The sequence below is a fragment of the Carlito syrichta genome, unplaced genomic scaffold (genome assembly GCF_000164805.1).
Source record: "Carlito syrichta isolate Samal-C Ts95f unplaced genomic scaffold, Tarsius_syrichta-2.0.1 Scaffold288347, whole genome shotgun sequence".
Taxonomy (NCBI): domain Eukaryota; kingdom Metazoa; phylum Chordata; class Mammalia; order Primates; family Tarsiidae; genus Carlito; species Carlito syrichta.
The window spans coordinates 240,281-254,736 of record NW_007232443.1 but is presented as its reverse complement, the minus strand read 5'-3'; positions in this window follow the sequence as shown (position 1 = coordinate 254,736).

Sequence of the window (14,456 nt, the reverse complement as noted above, 5' to 3'; positions counted from 1 at the left end):
GATCATGCAACTAAGTTACAGAACCCATAGCTGAGATTTGAACCCATGGCTCCTATGAAGATTTCCACCATCCCACAGATGAAATGTCTCAAAACCATACTCTAAGACGAACGGCTGCAGGAACTAGGATGCTTGCTTGAAAGATGGAAGACAGCAGGAGGCCCCGGGAGCCAGTTACACACTCTGGAGGCGCATTTGGAAAATGCATTGCCACAAAGGGCTGAATGAGGCGCCAGCAGTGTGGTGGGTGCAGATCCTGGCTCAGGGAGCAAAAGAGCCAGTTTCCAAACCTAGCCCTGACATTGACTGGCTGCGAATTCCCTTCCCCACTCTGATCGTCTGCTCCTTCACTTGTAAAATGGGCTGTGGGAGAAGAGTGAACACGACTGCAAAGACTCCTTCCATCTCTGACGTGTTGTTGTTCCAACCCTCAACCACACAGGAGAATGTTCTCATGGTTAGAGCTGACAATGGCAGGGCTGCCCGCCTGAGAGGATGGGCTGTCTGCTCTTCTCATCCCAGCATAGGGTCTTGGTATCTCCTGCTCTTATGCCAGCAGCTCTGAATGTCAGAATCACGGGGCCCTCCCTCCCTCCCGAGGAGCCTGCCCCTTTAAGAAGGCCACCTCCCAGCAAGTGGAAGCAAACCCAGAGGAAGAGAGGGCCAGGGCCCAGGTCTCCAGCTGGAAGCCACGCCCTCTCCACCAGGAAGATCAAAGAGCAGACAAACCACTCTGCTGCTTGTTTAAAGAACGTTGCAGGGGACCCAACTTGACCTCAATTTCCACAACTTTATAGGAAGAGGGAGGACCCACATGCGGCCATATTAATATTCTTGGCTTAACTCTGAGCTGAGCCTCCGGGGAGAATACACCAGGCAGCTCGTTGAGGAAGGCCATTAAGCCTCATTGGTCAGAGCAATTCACATCATCTCATAAAAAGCCGTGATGAAGCCATTAGCAGACGTGCTGGAAAACACATTCGTGGGTTCCTTGCTGCGGTGTCAGGGGCATCCTCTCAGCAGCAAATGCATTTGCTGTCCCCACCAGGCACTGCACCCGTAGCAGCTGAGAGGCACTTTGAGGGGTGAACCACACTGCCTGGCCATCCTCCTCCTCATGCTGCCTCCCCTTGTGGCAGTCCCAGGATTGGTGGCTGAGCAAATCTGCTCCATGGGGGACCCTCAGACGCTCCCAAAGCAATCCCAATATGCATGGCTAGAATATTCTGTGAGATCATGAAATCACACCATTTCACAGGCAAGCAAACTGAGGCTTCTCTCAGGATCTTCACCTAGCAGGTCCTGCTCTCATGAATCTGCTCACCTTCTGAAAGACTTCCTTATTGACATTCATTCAACAAATATTTGTCGAGCATCTTATACTTGCTAGATACTGTTGTTAAGGACTATACTTAGATGACCCTTTTATCCTCCCAACAACACTATGAGATAGGTATTATTATTACCCCGCCTTCCAGATGAGGAAACCGAGGTGCTGAGAGACCTAAGCAATTTACCCAAGGTCATACAACTCAGGCAATCTGACCCCACTTTCTTAACCATGATGTGATGTATAGCCAGTGTGACCACCACGGTTGTAAAGAGGGGCCTTCACCTTCCTCAAACACCATCTGGTTACCAGCTTCCATTTTCAGTTGGCCAAGAACAGAATTAATATACACACGTATACACACACACACACACACACACACACACACACACACGTGCACACAGCCTTCCAGGCAGCAGCCCCTGATGGACCTCTGGATATTCCTGACAATCGTTAGCTTTTGGGAACAGGGACATTGCTGTGGGACTCTGGGTGCTTCCTGAGACAACCTAGTTAATCAGACACCCTCACCCTGGCAGCATTATGGATTCTGGGAGCCCCAGTCCATCACAGTACAGCAAGACTCTTCATTGTGCCTGACAAGTGGACTTAGGAAGCTGAGAAAGATCCCTGCCAGGGAGGAGTTCAGGAATGGGCTGATTCATGGGCGGGGATAAGTACGTACTTAAACATAAGCATGATGTAGCCCTCTGTAATGATAACACCTCGGGCAGTAATAACAGTAGCCACCACTGAATTCACTGTTAACTAAAGGCCAGGCTCGGTGCCAGGTCCATTCTAGATACTACATTTATATTACAGGGATATTTTATCTAATCTTTATAACTCCCTAGGGGGTGTTATTATTATTATTTCCATTTTACAGATAAGGACATTAAGACTCTGAGAAGTTACACAGTGTCCAAGTGCCAGAGCCGGGAATGTAAACCCAACTTGGCCTCACATCAGAGTTGGGGGCTGTCACCCCAGTGGGGACAAAGGAAACCTCGAAGTCTGGTTTTCCAGACTGGGTACTGTCCCTACCCTTTCCCCCCCATCCCAGTCCCACTCCAAACACACCCCTAGTGTCCTCCTCTCCTGGGGGGAGAGCCACTCCCCTCTCCCTACCTTGTGAGACAGCCCCTTCCCCATTACCCCCCCACACACACACACACCCTCCCACCAGGAGCATCAAGCACAATGACAGCAGCCTTCCTGCACTCTTGGACCTTGGATCTCACCAGAGCCAAGGACACAAGGTTCCCAACAACTACAAATGGGTAGATGTAATTGATGAATTGACTGGGACTGTCCAGCCACCTGTCAGGGCTGATGAAATGGCAGATTTATAGCAAAAGGCGAGAAGTCTCATATTTCTCCCACCCTGGGATGGGAGCTTCTGTCTTCTGAGTCTGGGGGAGCTGGGGAGAATCAGACACACCATTCATTTCTGCTTACGGCTCTGACAGTGCATTGCCATTATGAAACATCACCCTCAGGTGTAAAACAATAGCATTTTGCACTTACATTGGGTTCATATTTTACCATCACAAGGCACCTGTCAGCTCAGAATGCAGAAGTCCTTAAATAAACATTAATTTAGCCTCACCTTACTTGCCAAGAAAAAGGAGCAAACAAATCCATAAAGGGGAAACTGAGGCACTGACCATCAAATCTCTCCTACGTGCCAAGTTGAAGGCTGGGAACAAGGACAGCAGATAAGTGGGTACAGATATCCAGTCTCTCAGGGACAGAAGGAGGAGTGGCTAGGGCCTGGTGTCCTCACTCTGACCTCATGGAGATGAGTGTGGCCTCTAAGGTGGGGGTTTCCCTCCTTCTCTTCTAGCAGTGACAAAGTCTCAAGAAGCTCAGAGAGGAGCAGGGAGCCCTGCTGCAGAGTCTGACAGAACTACCTTTCCTTTGGGGCTCACCTCTCGACTGTGTGTGATCTCAGGCAAGCTACCTAACCTTTCTGAGCCTCAGTGTTTTCATTTACAAAAGGGCAGAGTGTGACTGCACCATCTTACCTGCCCCACAGGGCTGCTGAGCAGGTGACATGCTATGTGAACATTTTTGGTTCCCCATGAAGATGTAGAAATATGAGGAATGGAGACTTGTGATTTGGGTCCCAGCTCTCCCAAGGGGTCGAGGGTGCCTAAGGTTACCACAAAGAGGAAGGGGCACAGCTCTGCCCTGCAGAATTCAAAATCCTCTCTCCGTGACTGACTCTTGTACCCTTCAATGGCCCCTTTCCGGCCCTCTCTGATCCAGGGACAGGGAGTGTCCCCGCTCCCCACCAGGAGATATTCACCAAGCACCAGCCACATGCTCTGCAGTATCCCAGGCATGGTGGGCGGCATCAAAGACATGGAGAAGGAGCATGTGCCAGAGAACAGGAAAGGGGGTTAGGCAGTAGCACACAGGGCCGTGTGAGCAAGGGCTGAGGACGTGTTAAATGCACTGATTCAGACAAGAGCCATGGGGAGGAAATGGGTACGTCATTCAGCAGCTAGAAAAACTGACTTGGGAATTGGGGGGGGCCTAAGCTGAGCTGGAAGGAAGATCTGAATAGGTGGGGTGGCACTATAATTGAAAATTCAGGGGAGGCAGCAGGGTTCGGTGGCTCAGCCTGTAGTCCCGCGTTTTGGGAGGCTGAGGTGAGTGGATTGCCTGAGCCCGTGGGTTCAAGACCCACCTGGGCAACTTGGCGAGACCTCATCTCTGCAATAAATCAAAAATCAGCCGGGCATGGTAGCGCATGCCTGTAATTCCGGCTACTCGGAAGGCTGAGGCGGAAGGATCGCCGGAGCCCAGCAGGTCGAGGCTGCGGTGGCCGGGAGTGGCCACTGCACTCCAGTCTGGGCGACAGAGTGAGACTCCAACTCAAAAAAAAAAAAAATTCAGGGGAAGCACTCCCAGAAAGGACAGCCCAAACCACAGAGCAGCGGCAGGAATGGGTAGGGTATGTTTGGGGACCCTGTGGAAACTTCTAAGCTGGAGCCCCAAGTGGGTGTGGGGAGATGAGGCAATGCCAGGTGGATTGATGAGTCTCGCCCTTAATGGCTGAAGGTGGCAGGATATATCTGGAAGTTTGCAAGCTTGGGAATGCAAGGTGCAGGGTGTCAGACAGTCCCGACAGCAGCAACTGAGATTATTCAAGTTTTTGCAGTCCTTATGCCTAGTGTCTTTGGCATTTTGTCCAGACACCTATTTCGCTGAAGTCTTATTAGCCTGACTAATGGTGTCGAGTCCTCAAAAGAAAGGAGACTAACATTTGTGGAGCGCCTACTGTGTGCCAGGCACTAGGCTTCAAGGGCATTTTCTCATTTAATCCTCACACAAAGGTATGAGATGTCAGGTCCTGTTAGTATGATTTTCCAGGTGAAGAAAAAGAGGCTGAAGGGTCCATTTCTTCTCCAACACTGTATGACAAAAAAGAGACAGAGCCAGAATTCAGCTCGCCTGTCTAGCCGCCAAACCCGAGAATTTTCCATCACAACACTAAAAAGTTCAAAGTTTGAGCCCTCATAAGGTTCTTCCTTCACCTTTTCTCTCTAAGCTGGTCCCAATTTGGAAAGCAAATCCCCTGAAGGAGACTCCTACTGTCCTCTCAAATCCCAGTCACTCCCCCCAGCTCTTTCTTCCCTCTGCAGATAGAACCAGGCACATTTACAGAGAGAAAGGAGAGGAAGGGGGATCACTTCATAAATAAAGAGAGAGACACTCAGATCAACAGCAAAGCTTCTTCTGGTCAAAGGGGGAAATGGATTTTTAACAGAAAATGGAAGTTATGGGCTTGGTTGTCATGTGACAGACGCCCAGACTTAAACCCATTTAATCTTCTCTGCCGTTTAACATTGAGCACCACCCCGATGCTGTGTTTCATAAAACAGGCTCCAAATCGCTAGGAGATTAGAAGTGTGGAAATAGCACAGCAATATTTTTAAATCAGAAATCGCCCCCAGGCATTTGGGCTGCCTGCCCCAAGGGTCACTGCTGATACCTAAATATCCATTACATTCTACTCGCTGGCTCTCCCTCCGTCGCCTGGACATCAGGATTTGTTTGTCCAAGGGAACTCAACCTCCTTGTATACAGCCCCCGTGGGTTCCCATCCCACCTGCCTGGATTGGGATGGGCTACCTGGCCACGGTCTGAGGAGCTAGCCGACTGAGGCTTCCTCTTAGGTGCACATTGAATTTCCCCCATGCCATCATCTTGAATCACTGCAGAGGACAACCTGAGGGGACGGGACTATTAACACCTCACCACCTCTGCAGGAAGAATGAGTCATTTTGTTCTCTTCCCTTATAATAGTTACTCATTTCATTCACTGGACTTTTCTTCCAGGCATATCTGCTATTGCTGGGGCCTCTGTAACACCTCCCCCAAGACAGGCAAAGCCCTTTGAGGGGCATTCTTGCCCCAGCATGACAAGCATGGGTGGGTGAAGTCATGGGTCTTCAGGGCAGTAGGCAGCAGGAGAAGTGGTCAGGACACAGAGGGAAGAAGGCATCCTCTCCCCTGCAGGTCCGTGAGCTCCCTGGAGGCAGCAACTGTCCTGGTCACCACTTTATCCCTGGGCACTTAGCACAGTGGTTGAAAGTCCAGACTCTGGTGCCAGGCTCCCTGGGTTTGAATCCCTACTCTGTCACTTATAAGCAGTCCATGTCACCTACTTGATGACCTCCTCTCTCTGTGCCTTAGTTTCCTCCACTATAAGATAGGGTTGACAGTATCTACCTGGTTGGATGAATTAATATCTATGAAGTGCTTAGGACAGTTTCTGGTGTAAGTGCCTGGCACCACCTAAGTATTTGTGGCTGTTGTTACAAGTATTGTCATCACAGCAGGCAAACAGTAAGTATTTGTGGAAAAAAAATGAATCCTTATGCAACAAATATTTACTGTTCGCCTATGATGTTAATAATAATAACTTAAAACAGTGGTTCTCAAACATTAATATGCATAAGGATCACCTGGAGAGCTTGTTAAAAATTCAGAGCCTTAGATAATATTCACCAAGTCTGTCATGGGGCCAGAAATTCTATTTCTGATGCGGGTGTCCTCTGTCTATACTTAGAGTACCAGTCCTTAGAAAAAGTAGATTGGGCCGGGCATGGTGGCTCAGCCTGTAATCCCCGCACTTTGGGAGCCTGGGACGAGCGGATTGCCTGAGCCCGTGGGTTCGAGACCAGCCTAGACAACTTGGCGAGACCTCATCTCTACAATGAATCAAAAATTAGCCAGGCACGGTAGTGCGCACCTGTAGTTCCGGCTACTTGGAAGGCTGAGATGGAAGGATCACCAGAGCCTATCAGGTTGATCTGGGGTAGCCGTAAGTGTGCCACTGCACTCGAGCCTGGACAACAGAGTGAGATTCCAATTCAAAAAAAGAAAAGAAAAAGTAGATTGAGCATCATGGACTTCTGTGTCTCCTTTCCCAATGACAGACAGTTCTTGTGGACTTGGCTGACAAGACCTTGCCACCATATTAATTGACTTAATTTGGTGATGAAGTTAATAAAAACAATAGTGGTAAAATCAATAACAGCAGCGCATTGCAATAGCCACAGTTTTGCTACCCCCAGGCCTTACAGAGTTCTTTATGCAGACATGAACTGAAGCGGGATGTTAGACTGATTTGCAAGGTTGAGTACTTGATTGTGTTTCCACACAAAGGTTTTCACAGGAGATGTATTATGCGCCTTCAGTCTCATCATTCTCATCTTGGAATTGGAGAAATTGCATCCAGAGAGGACCAACCAGTGGGGCCTGGGCTCAACCACCTAGTCCCGTCAAAAACCCAGATGAGGCCAGGCACAGTGTGCATACCTGTAATCTTAGCACTTCAGGAGGCCGAGGTGGGAGGACTGCTTGAGCCCAGGAGTTTGAGACCAGCCTAGGCAACATAGTGAGACCTCATCTTTAAAAAAAAACCCCAAACAAACAAAAAAGACAGATGAGGCCCAGTTGGAGGCCCAGCTGGACAAGGCCTTGTTCCTTCACCAAAAGCCTCCCTGTGCTGCATCCACACCTTGGAGGGAGTCTGGGTCTGGACCCTGGCAGGGAGAAGGTGCAGTCTCCTGGACAGCATCCGGGCATTTACCAGGCAGCCTGTGCTGGTGTGGTCATTGGACAAACTGAAGCAGCAGGCCAAGTCCCAGTGCTCTCTGCCTGCAGTATCACCCCAGGCTGGCACATGTGCTCTTCTACTACCTTCACCACCACCAGTGCCACCATTTCTGTGTAGCCTTTTCCTTGCATTATTCTTATTTTTTGAGTCAGAGTCTCATTCTGTTGTCCAGGGTGGAGTGCAGCGGCACATACACAGCCATCCCAGTCTAGACCAGCTGGGTTCAGGCGATCCTTCTGCCTCAGCCTTCCAAGTAGCTGGAACTACAGGTGCACACCATCACACCCAGATGATTATTTAAAAAGTTATTGTAGAAATAAGGTCTCACCAAATTGCCCAGGCTGGTCTTGAACCCCTGGGCTCAGGCAATTCTCTCGCCTCCGCCTCCCAAAGTGCTGGGATTACAGGCGTGAGCCATGGCGCCCAGCTTCGTTGCATTATTGAGCATTTAATTCTTACACCAGCCCTTGGATGCAGCTACTGTCAAGACCACATTTTACAGAGAAGAAAACAGGTGCGTAGGTCAAATAATTTCCTGGCACATCGCATAGATAGTGGTGGCAGAGCTGCATTTCACACCCAGGCCCCTCTCACGCCAGGGGGTGTACTAGGAACTAGACTCAGATTGTCCCCAAGGTGTGAGCACACTGGAGGGGGTGTTTTCTGACAAAGGAGAGCAATTTGGGGTATGATAATTCCAAATTGTTTGGGACTCTCCCAATCATTAAATACTTCACCCCTTCCCCCAACTAAATGCCAGCAGCCCCCACCGCAGTCATGGAGAAGACCAAAAAGCAGCCCCCCCGTTTTCGATCCCAGTGAAAAGAACTGCTCAAGTGTTTTCCCCAGGTCCATCAGAAACACAGATGGGTTTGGGTTTTGTTTTTCAAAATTCTTAGCACAAGCAGAGTTCCTGTAACCAGCAACCAGAAGCTTATGAGAGCTGGTGAAGATGCAGCTATGCTTCAACCTACAAGGCCCTGCACCACCGGCTCCGAGAGAAGTTATGAGCAACAGCTGACAGTCGGACAGATTCTTTAATCTTCCAGCCCTTTCTAGACGGGGTCTGTCAAAGGAAGGTCCCTTATGGCCAGAAAGTTCTTTCCAGGGAGTCAGCTCAGACAGCACAGTTGTCCCCAGAGAATCCTAGATTTAGATTGTTAATGCTTGAGGGACTTAAAGAGATTATTTTGTCCAATCTCCTCCATTCACGAGGCCTAGAGAGCTGGAGTTATTTCCCCCGGCCTGGGACCAGAGCACTGTCTCCACCGTTTTTCCGTTCTGGCCACACCACTGTCAGAAAACCAGCAACCCAGGAGCGCGAGAGTGTCATGAAGCACTGAAACCACGTCCTATGAGGGAGCATCAGAGGAACTGGGCTGAGGACGACCTCAAACAGGCAGGACATCTGTCTACAATATTGGGAGAGTTGCCATGTGGAAGAGTCTTTGTCTTTATCTGTGTGGCCCAAACGGTGACACCAGGGCCAGGGAGTAGAAGGCCTAAGACCATGACAGGGTTTGGCTCATTCTAAGGATGAGCTCTGTAATAGTCAGAGCTCTGTGGCCTGGAATGGCCCTCTGACACCCCACTCCACCCTCCCCCCAGGAAAGGGTTGCAGGCATCTGGTTGGGGACAGAGTCCACATCCTTAAAGATGACTTCTGACCCTAGAAAACTGCCCCGTGGTGGTCACCTGGACCTCCCTCTTCTGCCTCCAAAGTAGGTCCCCCATACCCCAAACACATTATGGGCAGGCCACCCAAGAATCAGGGTGTTCACAACCCTTGATGCAGCAGGGTTCTCAGGGGTTCCAGGGAATGCGGTGGCCTCAAACGAGGCCACACAAGGTGGGACTCTGTGCCTACTGTTCTTCCCACAGGAAACATCTTCCTTGGAGGAATTTAGCCCAGAGGATTATAAACTATACCTGCACCTCAGGACCCAGGAGAGGGATGGGAGGAGGGAGCAGCAGTGGGCTTCACCCTGCGCCCACCAACACCGGGCCACAGGGAATCTGCCAAGCTTGCTCCAGGAAGACTGTTGTCAGCCTGACTGTGCCTCATCAGCTGTTCCCCATGATGCTGAAAAGCAAAGCTAGGAAAATTCTCCGTATGTGGGGGCCTATGGAGGGGGAGACAGCCACAAGCAGCTGTGAGACCTTCACCGTTCCTGTATGATGAAATGACAGTAATTATGCCTTACATTTTAGTGGAGCATTTATAAGGCTAAAACTGGTTTGCTGTGGTTTTCACATGTGTGTGTTTATATGTTGCCTCATTCCATAGACAAAGCATTGCTACATGATACATACTTTTATGCCCCTCACTCTCATGTATGCATACACAACAACTGCTCTACAGAAAAGCTGGGACAGGGGTCATTTTGCCCATTTTACAGATTAGGAAATAGAGGCACACAAACCATTAGGCAACTTGCTTAGGTCGGATCAGCTGAGCCTTGTTTTCTAGGTCCCTGGACAGCACTGTTTCCAACACATCTCTCTCTCTCTCTCTCTCTCTCTCTCTTTCTCTCTCTCTCTCTCACACACACACATACACACACACACACACACACACGAAACACACACATCTCTTTAGAATCCATTTGATGGATATGCAACTAGCATTTGAATAACTGTCGTTAATGAAGATGGTGACCTTGGAAACTGTCATCACAAGCGTCATGTAGAGCCGGGGCCAGGGAGTGGAGCAGGGTGGCTGAACGCTTAAGGGAAATAGCAGTTGGAGTGGCATGGGTGGTCCCCAAGGCTAATGCCGTCCACACTAAGGCAATGCTGAACAAACATCTGTTAAGCAGGGCACACAGGCTGCTGTGCCCACAGCCTCCCCAATGCGGAGGAGCCCACAGGCCACCACCTGCCACAGGCAGCACTTGACCTCTGGGTCATATGCTGTTTCCCTGTGACAGACCCCGGTCACGAAGGGAAGAGTGGTCCCAAGGTCATGGGCTGCCAAGGGTGTTCTCTGCATATAAAGCTACCTGGAAAACAGAGAGGCTCATCCCAGCAGGGAGAGACACAGAAATACAGCCAGATGCAGCTATGGGGATTCACACTGTGAGGAACACAGAATTCAGAATAGTTTTTACTCTGTCCGGCCATGTTAGAGCCTAAACTGCCAACCCCAGCCTTTCTATCGCAGATATGAGGCCAGCCTCTGCCTCACCCTCAAATCTGAGACTGGAGCCAACCTCTGCCCTCTGAATGTCCACTGTTGGCCATAGGAAGGGAGTGTGTTGGACTCCCCAGGGGTCCACATGGCCTCAGCTATCTCACTGAAGGAGTCCTGCAGGCTACCCAGCTAGATGACAGACAGAAGGAGTCGATGTCCCCAGCCCTGGCCACCATCTGATCTTCCTTATTGTTACAAAGTTTAAGCCAGTTGACTTGGCTAAAAATGTGGCTGGTTAATATAACTGCTCAAGACAGGGTCGGATGATATATTCAGGGAGAGGAAGGTAGAGGCAATGCAGACAAAAAGAAGCGGCGTAACATTTATTGAGCACCAACTATGTTCTAGCTACTTTATATGCATTATTTTCTTTAATCCCATTTCATAGCTGGAGAAAGTGAGGCTCAGAGAGGCCCAAAATCATATGGCCAGTAAGTGCAGAGCCAGGATGTGAATGAAGGGTTTGACTTGACTCCAAATTTCCACCACACTAGTGGGTTGCAGAAGTCTTTTCTTTTCTTTTTTTTTTTTTTTTTGGTACACTCCAATATATAAAATGGATGAAAGCTCTGATTGAAAGAATGGGGAGGGGTGCTTGAAGCTCTGCCTGCTGATCTTCCCCCTCTACCTCTACCCACCCCTGAGGCTCTATCTAACTCTTTAGACCTCCATACATCCTCTGGAAGTCTCTGTGGGCTCTGATGGACCAGGGCCCACCTGGATCAGTAGATGTGCAGAAAATTTTGGAAAGCTTTAGGGCTGCAATCTGTAAGGGTAGGACTCATTCAGGGCTCTGGAGATGCAGACAAACCCATTCCCAAGGCCACTCTCCCTCTGCAGTTTACCTACTGACTCCTGGAGGAGGCATGGGGGAGTGGGGACTCAGCTTTCCCAAAGTGCTTGCTCTTAGACATCACTCCAAACTCTTGACACACTCTTCCCTCTGTGACCACAGTGCCTGTCTTCTCTCTGCCCCACCGGAATCACCCCACATGGCAGAGGCTGCCATAATGATGGTGGAATAAGAAGCTGGGGCTATTCCTGTAATCTCCTGGAGGCCAAGCTGGATATTGACAAACTGCAAGGATGAAGGAGCATGCTACCTCACTTCACACCCTCACCCCTCACCACCTACTGAAGGCAGCCCCAAGCACCCAGCCCCCTCCATTCTAGGAATGCACCCACTGGAAAGTTAATGTGAGTTCTGGATTCCTAGAGCTGGCACACCCCCTTTCCTCCCCATCTTTGTCTTCCTGCAGAACAAGAGGAATAACCCACACTCCAAGTTTGGTCTGCCTTAGGGTGTCTCTGCCCATTGCTACCCATCCTACCCCATTAGCCCCAGTGCCACTGTACGCCCCTGGATGGATGGGAGGTAAGAGCTCGGGAGCTGCCTTATCAGGTGGCAAACTCAGCACTGAAGCCCTGTAGGCCTAAAACTCAGAGACAGAAGCACGACCAACACCACCAGCCCTTCTCCCCACTTCTGCCTCACCCCCATTTCCTGCAAGGAGAAAGCCACTGCCTGGCTGCTACCCAGGCTGAGATCAGGATACTACTCACAGAGGGCATGGCTCTTGGCCTGGCTAGGTGAGCATGCAAATCCATATGCAAATAATATGCAAATATGGGGGCTGCCCTTGGGTTCCTGGCATTCTGCCATCTCTGCTGCCTATAGCTCACCCTATCCCAGCACCTAGTTACCTGCTAGAATCTACTGGGCTGGGAGCTGGAAAAGCACTCTGGGGACAAGGGGTTCTTCCTTCCAACTACTTCAAATGTCCCCACAAATACTTCCTCCAAGATTATGGGGGAGAAAAGAACCTCCCGGTCTGGGACTCATCGTCCTGCCCTTCTCTCCTCTCATCCACAAATAAAACCATCCTTCACCAGCCAGAGTCGGGGGCCAAGCAAATCACAAGGATGGAATTCTAAGACACAGAGAAGGTAAAGAAGGCCAGAGGTCTGCACCCCTCTGTCAAAAGCTAACAGCCCATGAGGTGCTCTGGGCAGACCTCCGCCCTGTGTATGGGGCTCCAGCAGGCCTGTTGGGGAGCCCACTTTTCTAGCAAGCTATCATTAGGCCAAAGCCCCCTGCTTGCTTGCCCACTTCCTCCCAGTTCCTCATCCTAAGAAAACTAAGCCTCTCCAGCCAGCCTCCTGGGATCTGCTCAACTTAAGCGCTGCCTTTGGGTCAATTGCTTGCTTGCTTTTTGTTTCTAATTGAGCTCCCCATTCTGCTGCAGAAATATATTAAAAGCAGTTGACTTTGATGCCCAGAGAAACGAAGCATCGGAGAGGTTTGTCGGGCATCACGGCAATGCCATTCTCCCTCGTGTTATTCTAGCAACTGGGGCCTCTCTGCTCACCCACCCCCACCTCCCCTGCATTCACTGGCCTTTCGCCTGCCTCCCCTAAGTTGTGTTTGTCATTTCGAGATTTTAAAAACCCATTTCCCCGGTACCCCCTCCCTTTTTTTAATTAGACACTGAACAGAGTGTTGGAGATTTTCTTAATGGTCTGACGAAAGCTTTTAATTTGGTCTTCTCGAGAGAGAAGAACCATGAGCCCCCATCGGAGAGGTTGGGGTGGGAAATGAAAAAATCAATGCAACCCATTATTTTGGCTTTTAGAAAACAGGAATTTTAGTGCCGGGGAAGCTTGTTCTTTTACACAGTAAAAATGCAAATGCAGACAACACAGATGCTGGCACGCTGGATGTAACAACGGAGAGAGCCTCGCTGGGGTTGATCCGGCTGCCCAAACCTGGATTTGTTTTGGCAATAATCAGGCAGTTATTGGAGACTCGATAACCGATTGTTAAAACACCTTCCCAGTTTAGTTCTGGGGAATCAGTCTGAGCTCAGGCTTCATCAAAAAAGGGTATTTTGAGAGGAATGGAAATAACAGAAGCTTAAACACATTCAATAACTGCTTAATTCCATCCAGAGGACGCTCCATCTCATCCTGTTTTCTTCTCTCTCCCTGCCTCCTCACAGATGGACGTACAAATTATTGCAAGAGGATATTGTTTTCTGTAACAGCCTCGAACATTCACATTTACATTTTCCTTGGTGCCGCGGGGGTGACTGGCAACGGGAGAGAAAATACACCAGACCCCATCTTCCTTGCATCTCTCCGCATCTCATCTTCCCCTAGCCGCCTCCGCCACCCCCTGCCATGCCACCCCAAGCAGAACAGGCCCCAGGGACCAGCCTGGCACCTAAGACCCAATTAAGGCACCGAGGGAAAGAAAGGCCTGTCTGGCGAGATGCCCTGGCGCCCAACAGACTCTGGAGCCTCCCGATCGCAGGGGCGCCAGGTCTCTGCAGACCCAAAGACCACGGAGGGGTCCGCACACCTGGCACTTCCAGCCTGCCCAGAGGCCCAAGGCCACTGGCAACTTCCTTCTCAAGTTGGAAAGGATTTTGCCCCTCCGGCTGTCCTGTTGCCTTCTGGGCCCTTCTCCACCTCCCACCCCCATCTGCTCCCTCCCTATCAAATAGCTTAGGCTTCATTTATTAATGCCAGGCTCCTGGGAGGGGGAGGGGAAGTCCTTCAGGTATTCGCTGAGGGGCCTTCTCCACTCCTGGGGAGTGGGAGATTCTGGACGAGGTCTCCAGAGAGTGGGGGGGGGCGGGGCGCAGGTGAGGACAGAGCTGGGCAAGTGTGTGGCCGCAGCTCCGGCCTGTGCTTTCTCGCCTGACAAGATGGGAAGGGGGGGCCGGGGGTGGAGAGCCAGCTATCGAGAGGAAAAGCCGCTCCTCACCTTATGTATTTTTAATATTAATGTAATT